Genomic DNA, 14,234 nt, shown 5'->3' with positions numbered 1-14,234 from the left:
CAATTGATATTTCTATTACCATGTTATAACAAACCCCTGCACATCTTAAATACAGTCACCAGATTCCATTAGTCTACCCACTGTCAAGAATATCTCCGAATCCATTTTTCATAATACCTCAAGAATATAATAGGCAATCTACATCAAATGATAACGTGGAGCTGAAGGAAACTGTCTCTTGCTTTCTAAGGATTCTGCCCTGAAATACATTTGCCTGTCAGCCTAAACATGTAATTTAAATGTGCTGAGACGTTATGGTGCATCCTGAACTGAACAAGCTTCCCTCTGACTCTCGGATTACCTGTGCTTTCCAGGTTAACTAGCAGAATTAGAGGGAAGGGGGTTAAACAGTGGAAGGCATGTCAAAGGGATAGAAAGATATTTCCACTCTGCCACATGTCACGAAATTTGGAATTTAATTTGTAATAGGAAAAAATATTTTATTATTTTTTTTAATGTAAGGGATGGGTACCTATGTGCTAACAAGTTACAAAAGTTCTCTCTTACCTTTCTGCTCTTTCTGTGCCATCCCCCTTCTCTTCCTTGTTGTATCATTGTTGATGTTTCCAGTCATGTAGGGCAGTGAATGTATTTAACTGTGACTATATGTATATTGCTCCATGGAAAAGGAGGCGGTGTCATACAACACAATGCCAAGTGCATGCCATGTAATTCTGCTCTGGGTAAAATTGTTGATCTACATTAGAGATACCATTAAAGGGAAGGGTTATCTTTATCTCTGAAATATCTTCCAGTTCATTTTCGAGTATAAAAATAACCGAAATTTGACACTGATACTTGGATCAGATTTCTGATTATTTTGTTTGAAAAAAAGGAAGAGAAAATTAATCTAAGCAGAGAGGTCTCCTGTTCAGCTTTTGTGAAAACAGGTACAAAGAAGAGCATTCTCTTTAACCTGGTGATGTCCACGAGTTCCTTCTATACACACAGACACACACACACACACACACACACACACACACACACAAATTGTCGGTCCCAAGTGTCTCTGATTTGTACCCTCCACTTCAGTTCTACTTCCATTCCTGGGCCAGGCCACTACAGGGCACCACCATCTCTGCTGTGGCTAGAACTTGTCACATATTTGTTCCTTCTCCCAGATGCAACTTCTTTCTGCCTCCATGTCTTTGCAAATACAATGTCCCCTGCTAAACAGACAAGCTGCTTAGTGGTGGAGAAAGCGCATCATCCTTTTATCTTGTAAGATTCTACTCTAGAGTCACCTTCTCAGTGATGCCTGATGATGTCAACTGACTAGCAGTCTTTATTCTTTTTTCTATGACAGCCCAGACCACTCTTCATTGAAATTGTCAATGGTCACAGTTTTCTGTGCTAATAAACTACATTCTCTGAAGACAGGACTAGTTCATATGTATCCTTGCACCTTTCTTTCTGCCAATCAGAATTCATTTGTGTACTTTAAGGCTGAACCTAAGCATCCCTTACTTCATCAAGCTTTCTCACATCCCTCTGCTGAATGGAATGACTCCTTTACACCCCATGTAATGTATTTGAACTTCTCCTACATGGTTTTTTATATTCTGCCACAGAATAACCTTTATTGATTGAACACACAACTCTGAAACGTTTTCCTCTATTGCCAGAAGACATAATTGGAGAAATTTCACATTTAGTTTACATATTTCTTTTTGGAGGGTGAGGAAGCAAGAAAATACCAGGGCTTCCCGCTTAGTTTGTGTTAGGTCAGAGTAATTACAAATAATTATCAGAGAAATAAATATCAGAGAAATCAGGGACTTACTTAGGAAGAACTCATACAGATGTTTATGTGTATTATGTATTAGTTTATTACAATATTATATTTAAATATAGCAATGGAAATCATAATATAGATTTATCTTTATACAGGTAAAGATAAATTTAGATGGGGAAGGGCATGTCTATTTGGCTTTATAAAGGGTTCTCTCTTTTGATAGGACACTAATCACCATACATTTCTGATTGTTGAAGTCACATCTTAATGGCTATATTACCCTACACTCACAACCGACTATGCCCAATAGTTTGTGAATAATAATAGTTAAGCATTTATTAAATGCTTAAAGTATGCCATAATCTGGGCTAACAAGCACTTTCCAAGGATACCTTATTTAATTCTCACCACACCCTATGAGTTAAGTACTGGCATGATCCACATTTTACAGATGTAGAGATTGAGACTTAAAGAGGATGACTAACTTGCCCAGCGTCACAGGGCAATAATAGTAGGGCCTGGATTCAAATCCAGGCAGTTGGTTTCCAAGGCCAGAACACTTAATAGAGACAAGAAGGCTTGCGGAGTCAAGTATTTGTGCTCTTTATAGAAAGACAGAATAGTCTGTCTGCAAAGAAACGGCATTTTCCAGTGGAGCTCACAGAAGTTAGATCACCGGCCTCTCAAACAATGAACCACCACTGTTTATAATATCTGTCGATTATCATCCTACAGTCAATTCCCTAACTGAATGAAGACTCTAGCCCAAGCAGCTAATAAACCAAGACTGCAAAGGTATTGATGATACTAGCGACTAGTGCAGACTTTGCCTCTAGTTGTGAAGAACGCACTGTCCCAGACATGAAACGGCATGCATACCTATCTCCTTTCTTTTAGGATCCTTGTCAGAAAGTGAATTTAAGCTGCAAGTGCTCGCTGTCAGATGCTATTTAATGCTTGAGTGCTGCGCTCTCCTCTCACATGGCACTCTGGCTGGTTAAAGAAGCGCTGTGAATGCCTTGCCTGGGAATATGTAAAATTAAGTAAAACATTTATAAAATAAAGCCAATATTACTTGGTCTTCTTAGCCCTTCAATCAGAACACACAAATAAAAATTATGAAAAATGACTTCTGGAAACATAAGCAACTAAACATTTGGTGGTGACAATAGGATTTACTTGATTCCCTGATAATAAATGGATCCAAATATCCTACATTGTAGAAGTTGTTCTCTGGGTGTCAAGTCATCCTGTTAAGTGTTTTCGGTTTTTTTTCTTCTTCACAGGTGATGAGAATCTCAGCCTCACATGCTGTTGCATAACCGAGCTTTTGCTGCCTTTAATTTTCTAAAAGTTAAGCAAAGTAGGAAATGAGGGAATTAATTCCTCATGTATAATCGGAGAGGTCTGAACCAGCTGATCTCTAGCCTTGACTATTACATTCAACAATTCCTGTGGCAGGAGGAGTTTGGAAGAACTCCACGTTGACAGAGAGGCACACAACACACTTATGAGAAGTTACACATAGAGATAAATCTCATCCTGAAGTTGCCAGAGACAGCCAGGGCTTGGAGTGTTAAGATGGAGCTATATCCTCTCTGGTACATCTGTCTCTTTTCTGCTTAGCTTCTTTAAGGAGGAAATGATTGAGCCTGATCAGAAAACATAGTGTGTTCGTTATTGCACATCACTGCAATGTCTTATAATATCACCTTTTAAAAATATTTTGGTCTCTACCTATTACTTTAATGAAAGCTAAAATTCTAGAATGTTAGAGCTTCAATAAGGTCTTAGATGATTCCATCACTGTTTTTTGTTGTTGTTGTTGTTGTTTTGTTTTGTTTTGTTTTGTTTTAAGCAATGGGAGAGTTTAACTAATTATATATGAAACACATATGGATTTATCCTCATTGAAACACATATCTACCACCCCAAACCTCCCATACATGCACCCTAATTTTCCCCTTCAATAACTCTTCGACACTTTTACACAACCTCTGAGGTCAATAGAGTTTCCAGAGACTAGAATAAGTCCAACCATATGATTCTGGAGATGAAGAGGCTGAAACTCAGAGTAAAGCAAGTTAAGTATTTAGCTGACACCGAGGAAAACAAGAACCCAGGTTTGCTGATTCTTGTGCTATGCTATATTTTTGCAATTACAGGTTCTCAAATATGAAAAGGACCTTCATTATCAGAATAAAAAATAATAGAGCCTAGTCATCTTATAATCAATATTGTAAGAAAGGAATGCAATACTATGTATGAAAAAGTTGGTTCTCTTCCAAAGAAAAAACAAAAACTAGAGACTTAGATGTGTAAGAAACTGCATACAACTATACTTTAGAATCACACCAGTCTATGGCCATGCTACCCTGAATAAGCCTGGAAGCTAAGCAGGGTCGGGCCTGGTTAGTACTTGGATGAGAGACTACCTAGGAAGGCCAAGTGCTGTAGGCGTAAAAAATTAAAAAATAAGAGATCGTAAGCTGACAAGGTCCTTGCAATCTGTGAGGTCAACCAAGGGTTGCCTTGCCTAAAAAAATTTTTTTAAAAATCTAGAATCACGCCAAACTGAAATTTCAGTTACATTTGAGAATGGACCAGGGCTAGAGATGGTGGTCAAAGAGGGTATTAACAATAAAAAGTACTTATAATGCCTACAGAGGATGTGTCCCAGCATCCCTCGTGAAACAGAAATATGAAAGAAAAGCCCAGAAACATGTCAGTCATCAATCTCTATTCTCTCAAGTCTGCACGCAGTTATAGCCACCAACCCACAGGTCACACTATCTGTTTTACAAAATCTGGATGGCACAGTGACTAAGGATCAAGTTCTAATCTAGACCATCGCTTCAGACCACATGACATCTGTCCACAAGTACCCAGGAGAACTGTCAGGTCCTAGTGACCTCAGCTTTTCCAATTTCATTTAAAAAGCAAAGTAATATAGGAAAAAAACCATCAGTCACATCCACAATCTTCCCAGAATCCCTTCCCTAAATTCTTAAATGTTTCAAGATGAACACGGTATTAACTAAAACACTCAGATCCTTCTTGCCTGGCATCTTTCTATGGCAATGGTGGCACCTGAATACTTGGTAATAGATGCTACAGAATGTTCACCAAAAGTTCAAAACCGATTCTTCCAAATCAGGCATAATGTGTAGCCTCTATGAAGCTAATCTAATTACTAGAAATATAGTATAGCAATAGAGAATGATGGTCCATTCACTCATTGATATGATAATTATGTATATTGTGTCTCCTATGTTCCAGATCTTATTCTAGGCACTGGCAATAAAACAGAGGAAGGGAAAAAAGGTAAGAAAGAAAATACAATATTGCTGTATTGCTGTGGAGCTTAAATTCTAGTGGGAAGAAAGAGATTATAAATACATAAATACAAGAGTAATTTTTCAGGTGATGATAACTGATGAAAGAAAAGGAAAGAGTAAGGACAAAGAGTGAAGATGGGCTGTGGTACTTTCCATAGTGTGGTCAGAGGAGGCCTCTCTGATAAGGCACTTGAGAGTAAATCTGAATGAGATACGTGGGAGGTCCATATGCTGAGAAAGAGTGCTGTAAGCAGAAAGGAAAGCAAGTTCACGGACACTGAGTCAGGCCCAGGCTCAGGGTGTTTGACTTATGGAAAGGAGGAGAGTATGCCTGAAGCAAAGGCTGTAGACAAAGAGAAGCTTGGTAACAAAGTTGGTCACTCACCAAGACAAACATGCCGAGATCACATGGAGGCCTGCATGCCGTGTTAAGCCTCCGGAAGTTTCTAAGAGGGAGAAGCACACAATCTCACTAAGGTTTTAATAGAGTGAAGAGTTTGGATTTACACTTGGAGCTTAGTTTCCCTGTCTATGAAAAGAACATAAAAAGGGTATCGTTCTCGTAGGATTGTTGGATGGGTTAAATGAGATGCTCCCTAGAGATTTCTTGAAATACAGTAAACATTTAGCAGTATAAGCAGTTATTATCGTAGTCGATGGTCAGTTCAAGAGAATTTGCTTTGAAGGAACAAAGTTGGGAGATATAAACCAAAGATCCAAAGGACTAAAATTATCTAGAATATAATAGATCACTGACTTAAAACCACTCATTTTAAATCCTGAAAGAAATTAAACAAACAAACAAACAAACAAAAACACTAAAAGAAATATGAATGGAAAGTGAGATTCAACTTGATTTCTTAAAACTGAGATAATTTTCCTTGGTATATATTCCTAGAGGATACTTCGCAGGACATGATGGCAACAGTAGAGCCTGTGTAATGAGTATGCTGGGCTGCAAGGATTATAATAATACAAACTTGAAAACCGGATTTCACCCTCCCAAAACATCAGAAAACACTGCATTACAGTCGTGAGTTCACGGCACATTGTCTGGAAAAATTCAACTTATTTCTGAGCAGGACTTATTTTTTGATAACATGACTCAAATTTGTTCTATAATATTTTTGCTCTATCAGTTATTATTATTTCTTACCCCCTCCCAAAACCTCCCAGATTTATTTTCTACATACTTCCCTACTTTTTTTATTCCTATTTTTTCAAACTATATTTCTTTCATTCTCTCAAAGATAGCATGTCCTCACTTCCATTAAGCAGCATTTTCAATTTTCATAGCTGGCTCCAGTTTCTAATTGCACCAATAACTCCTTCCACCTAAGGTCTTCATACTTCTCTCCCATTGGAACATTTAGTGCTTGTATGCCTACCTTACAAGAAAAGCATTTAGGGGTCATCCTACCAAGCAGAGTTAACACCAGAGCTTGTCACAGTAATGGTCTCTGAAGTTGCCAGTGTAGGCTTTGCCAATGGCCTGCTGCGTGACCTTGGGCAAGTTGCCCAACCTCTCTGGGCCATTCTTTAATAATACTGATTGATCTTACAAGGTTGCTAGGAGGAATCACTAATCAATCTGATTGTGAAACATTTAGTCAATATAAAGTGCTTTATAAATATTTACTAATATACAATGAGCTCACTGTATCTGAGAGCCAAAATATTTGCATAATTACAGAAAACCCTGTCTGGACACCAGCGTAACAGTCAACCTTGTGCCTGAAATGGTTCTTTTCTCTTAATATGTGCCATCATTCTTGGATGGTTTAGGTTTCGTATCCGCAGTAAGGGAATGAGTCATATCAGTGAAGTTTTAGTTCCATACTAGAGCCTGCATTTTAGCACTGGAAGCAAAGAAAACTACAAGTACAAAGGCCTTAAGGTATATCTGAGGAACCACAGAAAGATGTGTTCTTATGGCTTAGAGGGTGATGAATAGAGAGAATCAGGCAAGAGCTAGACCATATAAGGCTTTCCTTGGCGTGTAGGGTAAGAGGTTGGGATTTTCTCATGGGTGAGATGGGAAGGCATTGGAGGATTTGATCAAAGTCACGTCAGAAACTGACACCATTTTTAAAGGATCATCTTGGCTGCTGAATGGAGAATAAACTAGAGAATGGCAGAAGTGGAAAAAGCAGGGAGTCCAGCTTGGTGATAAGGCTGGATTGGACTAGGGACTTAGGCTAGGAGTCATTTATTCCTGGGCTTGATTTGTCAAGTGAGGAATACCTGCAGGTTATCACCAAGTTAACATTTGCAGCACCAAAGCACAGTAATAGAGAACTATTTCTATTAACAATTCATAATAATTTCTATTATTTATAACATTTCTAGTTATAATTTATAATAATTTCTTCAACTTACACTCTTCTTTAGCATAATCTTGATTCAGCGTCTGTATCTGATCCTTTTCACTTAGGACTAGGCAATTCTTGAGACACTCGGGTTACAAATACACTGTAAAGTGTGTGGCTTCATTGATATTGAGGGTTTGGTTTTTATAATCAACATGAATAATTCAGCAGTGTATTAGTTCTACTTTATTATCATCGTTTACTTCAACTTGAACTATAGTTTGAGAATTATGGACTTTTATTTTTAATCAACAGAAGCTCATCCATCACTTCGCCATCCAACAGATGTACCATGTTTGCCATTTATAACAACAATTGTGATTCAAAATGAGAATCAGTATTTCGTTCCCCTGATATCTAACTTTAGGTCAAGCACAGTATCTATGGATAGATTTTTACAGGAAGTGATGTGAAAGCACATAGCTGAAGATTAATGCTTGTGCAAGGATTCAAGGCAACGCACTCTGGCTTCCCCCCCCGCCCCCCAAAAAATGGTCAATAATGTGGAGTGTGTGTCAAAGCTACACAGAAGGGTGGCAGAGAAAAGACAGACAGGACATCTTGGCATTTCCACATCAGGGTGCACAAGCCTAATTCTCTCAAAATAAAGTACAATCTCCTAAAACACTTTTCAGAGATTGCCTTGGGAAACAAATCTCCAGGACTCATTAACTCACTCAGTCTTCAGCTCTACATCAAGCATCACTGATGTGGTTGGCTGTGAGCTAAATTTCCCTCCCACATCACGATGTATCTTCTTGTGTTTCTTGCAAATATCACCGCCATGGGCACCAACTGAATCCGTCTCTCCATCGTGGTACCCAAAGATGTGATGTTCTCATATCATTAAGATGTCTTCCTAGAGGGAGCTTCATTTCACATGGATGGAGACCAGTCCCGTACAGTTTCCATTGTACAGTGCCCAGCATAAGGTCTTTAGTAATTAGGCATTTATCAAATGTTTCCGATAATAATGAGCCTAATGAGAATCAGTTTCTATTTTCTTACCTCCAAAGGTATTTCAACCTGTATTTACTTAAAATATTATCAAAAATCCTGAGAATGACTTTTTCTTTTTTTGCCACAGCTGGGTTTTTATACAAATTATGAGTAATAACAAATCTTCCTTAAAATTCAGGTAAGAAAACTTAGGCTGCTTACTGGGCTTTCGGAGAATGTTGAAGCAATGGTCTACTTTTAAAGAGGTATAACACTATTAAAAAAAAATGGGCATTAAAAACAACAACAACAAAAAGTGACAAAGTTTGGTAACCAGTGGAAAATAAAATAAATAATCTCTCTACTCCTCATGACTTCTAGGACTTGATAGAATTCTGGAGAAGGACCTGAGATTCTAAAAGAGTCCAGTCCCTCTGGGAAGCCAAGCTCACTGTGCAGATTCCACAAACACCTCCTCCTCTAAAGATGAATCAACTGCTATATGCAGAACCCTGCTGTGGTGACTGCGTGCAAAGAATGGAAGCAATGAGAGAGGGCATGCTTGACAAAAGCAGAGGGATCTTCTATAACACCTGGCAAGGTGTCCTTACAGACAAACTTCCCTATTTTACAGATGGTGAATGCAAGGCTCCAAGAAGTGAGGGATCTCGTCCATGCTCACACAACTAATAATGGGCAGAACTTAGTTTCAAATGTCAGTCTTGTCTGACCCCAAAGTCCTTACCTGCAGCCCCTACCTTAGATTATTTCCTCGACATACAATCCAGGAATGAACTGGATATTGCAGTTCTCCCTGTTGCTTACTCCTTATCTATATATGCTCCCATGTTATAAATGGCCAGGTCATATGTGACCTAGGGAATTTGTTTTGGGGGAGTTATTAAACCTTTACAAGCAGGCTAACAATAGACAGGGCTTCTTTTAAAGATCCAGATAGAATCAACCAATATTTCCAAGCTGGAAAATTTCCCTTCTCATACTGCCAGTGTTTCACGGTTCAGCCATATTGTAGTTAATAATATTAACTAGACTAGCCTTTGAACCCCAAAACTATAAAATAATCTTTTTGAGTTAAAAATAAAGAAAAAAAATCTAAAAAAATAATTAGGAAAACATTTTTAAGTTGAGGCATTCCTAAATCTTAGGTCATTGAAAGGCATTAAAGGGCCAACTCTCTAAAGGACAATCTCCGTGACATTTATGATTTTGGGGGTGGAGGGAGGAAGGGAGTGTGTTATAAATCCAGATTCCTGGCCTCTTCTCCACAGCGTCTAACTGAAAAGGTCCTAGAAGTGCTCAGTAATCTATAACTTGACAAGCTTCCTAGATTTAGACAATCCATTTGGAGAAAAAGTTTACAGCGTTCGAAACACTATAGGATGAATGAGGAGTAGGCAAACAAACAAACAAAAAGAAGAAAAATCCCAGAATAACAATATCAGAATTCCTCTCTGTATGAGTGTGCAGAATCAGGTGCTATCCCACGAACCTAGCAATAGCCCCACTTTCAAAAGCAGAGTAACCGCCTTCGAAAAGGACAAAAAGGATCAACTGCTTTCAAACAGAAGGGCTGTGATGGGCCAGTGGAAAGACCTTGACTTTAGAAACAGTTAGACTTTCATTCGTGTCCTGGCTGGTTCACTCACAAGGTGACTAATCTTTCTATCTTCTCTAAATTTTAGTGTCTTTTTCTGTGAAATGAGAAAAGTGCCTAACTCTTAGAGCTGTAGTGAAGGTTAAAATAACTATTATGATTTTGGCACATGGTAGTTATTTAATAAATATCTATTATTCTGTGCGCTCTCTGTTAGAAACAAAAATTCCAAGGGTGATAAATATATTCTAAATTGACTAATCTCACCCCTGGTCTTTAACCTTTTCAGAGAGAAGAGCTTGCATCCAATTATTTTTAAAGGCCAGAAAAAGAAATTCATTAACATCTCTTAGTCCTTTGTTCAGGTACATCATTTATATCATAAATGCCTTCTTCAAATCTGACCTAATAAAACTCAAGCTTATTATCTAGCCACAACATGTACTTAAGGAGTAGAGAAAAAAAAATAAAATGTGACAGTTAAAGTAGTTAAAAACCAATGGGCTTAACAGCAAGAGATGAGAAGCTAAAAATTTGCTGCCATCTTACTACCTCACCATTATTAGAACAGATTTCTTACCTGGTACCCTATTAATCCCCAGCGGATTGGTAACAATTATGGTGCCAACTGCCCTTTGATATGCCTGTATTCATTCAGCCAACATGTATTGAATATTTGATTGCACGTCACAGGTCCTGTAAATACCTTGGACAAAGAAATGAATAGGAATTTGTCCATCTCCCTCTGGGACCTCTGAGGGCAAGTTCATCTAAAGTGAAATCTAAATTACTGTCTCCTTTGGATGCTCAGTGGAGGCAGTACATACCTAAATTCTCTGTCGCTGGATTTACCGTGACTGCTCTTGGGTTGTCTATGTACCATTCTCATCTTCAGCAAGATACCTGTAGAATGGCTTACAATTCACCTACCAACCTGATTCTGAGCATACTGTTGGGAATATGGTCTAGATCAGGCTTTGGCAAACTTTTCTGTAAGTGGCCAGATATTAAATATGTGTTATAGCATCTCTCATACAAATATTCAACTTTGCCATTTTAGCAGGAAAACAGTCAGACAATATGTAAATGAATAGGTGTGGTTGTGTTACAATAAAACTGTATTTATTAAAACAGGTCGTAGGCAGATTTAGGGCATAGCTTGCTAACTCTGTTCTAGATTCTTGATTCTTTAGGCCAGAATTCCTAGTTGCTGCCACTTATCTTTTTTATTCTGAAATCTTTCTCTCTCTCTCGCTCTCTCGCTCTCTCGCTCTCTCGCTTTCTCGCTCTCTCGCACACACACACACACACACAATCTAAAGGGAGAATTGGCAAAAAATAAAAAACCAAAAAGCTGTAGTTCTCCAGAGAGAAGACTTTCCTAAAGAACTTTAACAAGAATAGAATAAACAACAAATTACATTGTCTGCAGATGTTGCCCAGGCCTGGATTTAAAGCTCTGTACTAAATGATCCCCAAAACAACAACAACAAAAGCCAGCAAAATCTTCACAGATTCAAGTTCCATTCTGATTATACGGAACAGCTGACACCACATATACATTAGGATTAATAACACTCTGCCCACAAAAGCCAGATGAAATGTTGAGATAACGGTTGAAAGAACCAGAAGAGGTTCAACATGAGGTGTTCCAGGCACACTTTGGAGATATTCACCCAGTCTGTTCCCCTTATCATTTTGTAGAAAGTCATTGACATTTCAGAGTAAGTGACTGTCTTTCAATTTGATGTGATTTTAAAAGAGCCACTTGCCGCCAACCTGAGACATGCGTCTGATCTACATAAGCACGTTAGAAGACTTAAGAGTAGCTCTGAACGAGGGAGGAGGTTCATAAGTTTAGAATATGTTTTCAGATATATTAATAACACCTCTACATTTTTCCCCTTCGTGTTTTCATTTCTTTCATCTTGCAGATTCTATATCACATTCAAAGACTGAATGGGAAACATAGGCGCTAATGTGTACAGTCACAAATAATAATTAGCAAATCTATTAACCAATGGTCCTGGTGCCATCTCTGTTGCCTTCTACTCATTTCCTTGACTTAAGTTTCTCTGACTCACCAGGGTAAAGAAAATAATGATGCTTCTGACCTTGCACAGGTAAGCTGACCCTTCACACAGTGTTGCAGGAGAAAAAAACAGGTTCGTTCAGCTTTTACATAGTGGCATTTCTAATCGAGGCACAAAGTCATGCTCAAACTTGATAATATACCCATGGCTGGAGTTCGGAACCAGTAAATTGTTATTTTCCCTGCTGAGAATGTCAACCATTTCTCAGACCACAACTTAATTCTGTGAGCTATTGAACATGTAGGAAAATTGTCAAAATATATTCTTTCCTCTCTTATTCCTTCTCTTCCTCTTTCCTTCCTTCTTTCTTTCTCTAATTCTAAACACATTTGTGTTATTCCCACCACAAGATGTGTTATGAGATGCAGAGCTCTTGGAGTCCTCTAATATGAAAAACATAACATGGTATGCCTTTATAAATTCTGAATAATATAGCCACAGCCCTACTGTGGAATGAACAACTTTCCCTAAAAAAAAGAGTTCCGAGATAATATAAGATTATCCATTTTATGGATGAGGCACCTTAACCTTCACATCTTCCCCTCACCACCCCCCACCCCGACCTTTTAAATTTATAGATACCATTTAGGGAGATGTCAATTCCTATTAATAAAATGTGCAATTGATCTACATTTAGGAGAATTTAATCATGTCTTGGTGACAAATTTAGCTTAAAGCAGAGCTTCACGTAGGACTTCCAAGTAAATTTCTGTTGAAAAGGTCAATTTCTAACATTTGTCAGTTAAAGCCCGTACCAGACAAATTAAATTTTCTTCCACTTGTCTACAGCACAAACACTTTCAATGCCAAATATCACCAGAGGTTGTCAATTAGGAAAACCATCCAAAATAACAACAGAGATTGAGAACATTTTTTTAAAAAAAGATCTGACTATTTAGTTATGCAAGAGTTAGAATTTATACATATATATACTTAAAAGCTAAGATGATAATGGAAAAACAAAACATCTTTACTAGATAATTAAAATCGATTCTATGCCACAAGCATTTGAGCATCTATTATCGAGGAAAGAAGTGGAGAGAGGCTTTAAGCTTTTACTGGAGCTTATGAATCTCTCTGGGGAAACAAAAGCACCTGAACAAGAGGTAATTAATATGTAATTATCATCCAGGACAAAGTTTGAAAAAATCACGGTCCGCATGTTATGCTGAAGACAGTATGTGTTTTGGATAGGTGAAAATCTATAATATTGTTTTAGATTTCTGGGGAAAACTTTATGGAACAGGAAGGATATCATAAATAATCAATTTAGACAGACAGATGACCATGCTATTTTATGGATATTTTATTTTCTTTTGCTTCTCTGTATTTTGGTGTTTTTGTGGGGGTTTTTTTCTTTTATTTCTCTATGTTTTCTGATTTTCTACATTATACGTAAATTATTTTATTAAAAAGATTATAAAAATTTTTAAAGACAGTTTGGACAAAAGTGAAAAACATTATTTTTCAATTTCCTCAGGTCGGTCACAGATCAAACAAGACTGAATGTCCTGGTTCTCTGCCTGTTGGTCCTCAATTATTAAATGGCTCATAATTTACTCTGCAGAAAAGAACTCATAGCCAAACATCTAAAGATGATTTTTGCCCATGAGGTCAACAGCAAAGAACTGAGATTTGGCAGGTCTTATAAAAAGACTGCATTCATTGCTCCAGAAAATCAGCAACTAATCAGGTCATCTCCGAGCACCACTGGGGCAGGGGCGGGCAGGAGCAGTGAGAAAGTTTTTGAATAGGAAAAGCAGGGATGCTCATCGCCTCCTTGATAAGCTTATCTTCTAATAAAGAGGAAGACGAGGTAATGGTAGTTATGTTTTCTTTTTTCTTAGACATCCTTAAAAATCAAATATTATACACACACACACACACACACACACACACACACACACACACACACACACATCTTGGGTTTAGTGGTAACACTAACTAAGCTGTCCCAAGATTATAGAGGAGGCTATTTTGTCCAAGCACCCTGTGTGATTGCTATCGATCTGTTCAGCTCATTGCAACTCGACCTCACAAGGCTGGTCACGAAAAGATGGGTGTTGTTAAAGATCCCGAGTAGCCGCTTGCAGGTGTCATTCATCAGAAGTAAACTAAACATACCAACTTCCAGGCATACAAAAA

At 37.9% G+C, this 14,234-nt stretch overlaps 1 protein-coding gene across 1 annotated transcript in view; it reads right to left on the bottom strand.

Moving 5' to 3' along the window:
* The window catches only part of SORCS1 (sortilin related VPS10 domain containing receptor 1), a 452,195-nt gene that overhangs the window by 217,417 nt on the left and 220,544 nt on the right, over window positions 1–14,234 (bottom strand). The gene's annotated exons all lie outside the window — the stretch shown is intronic.

The sequence above is a fragment of the Pteropus medius genome, unplaced genomic scaffold (assembly GCF_902729225.1).
Source record: "Pteropus medius unplaced genomic scaffold, Ma_sr-lr_union100, whole genome shotgun sequence".
Lineage (NCBI taxonomy): Eukaryota > Metazoa > Chordata > Mammalia > Chiroptera > Pteropodidae > Pteropus > Pteropus medius.
Note: the sequence above shows the minus strand (reverse complement) of the source record. Positions and strands in the feature narration are given on the sequence as shown.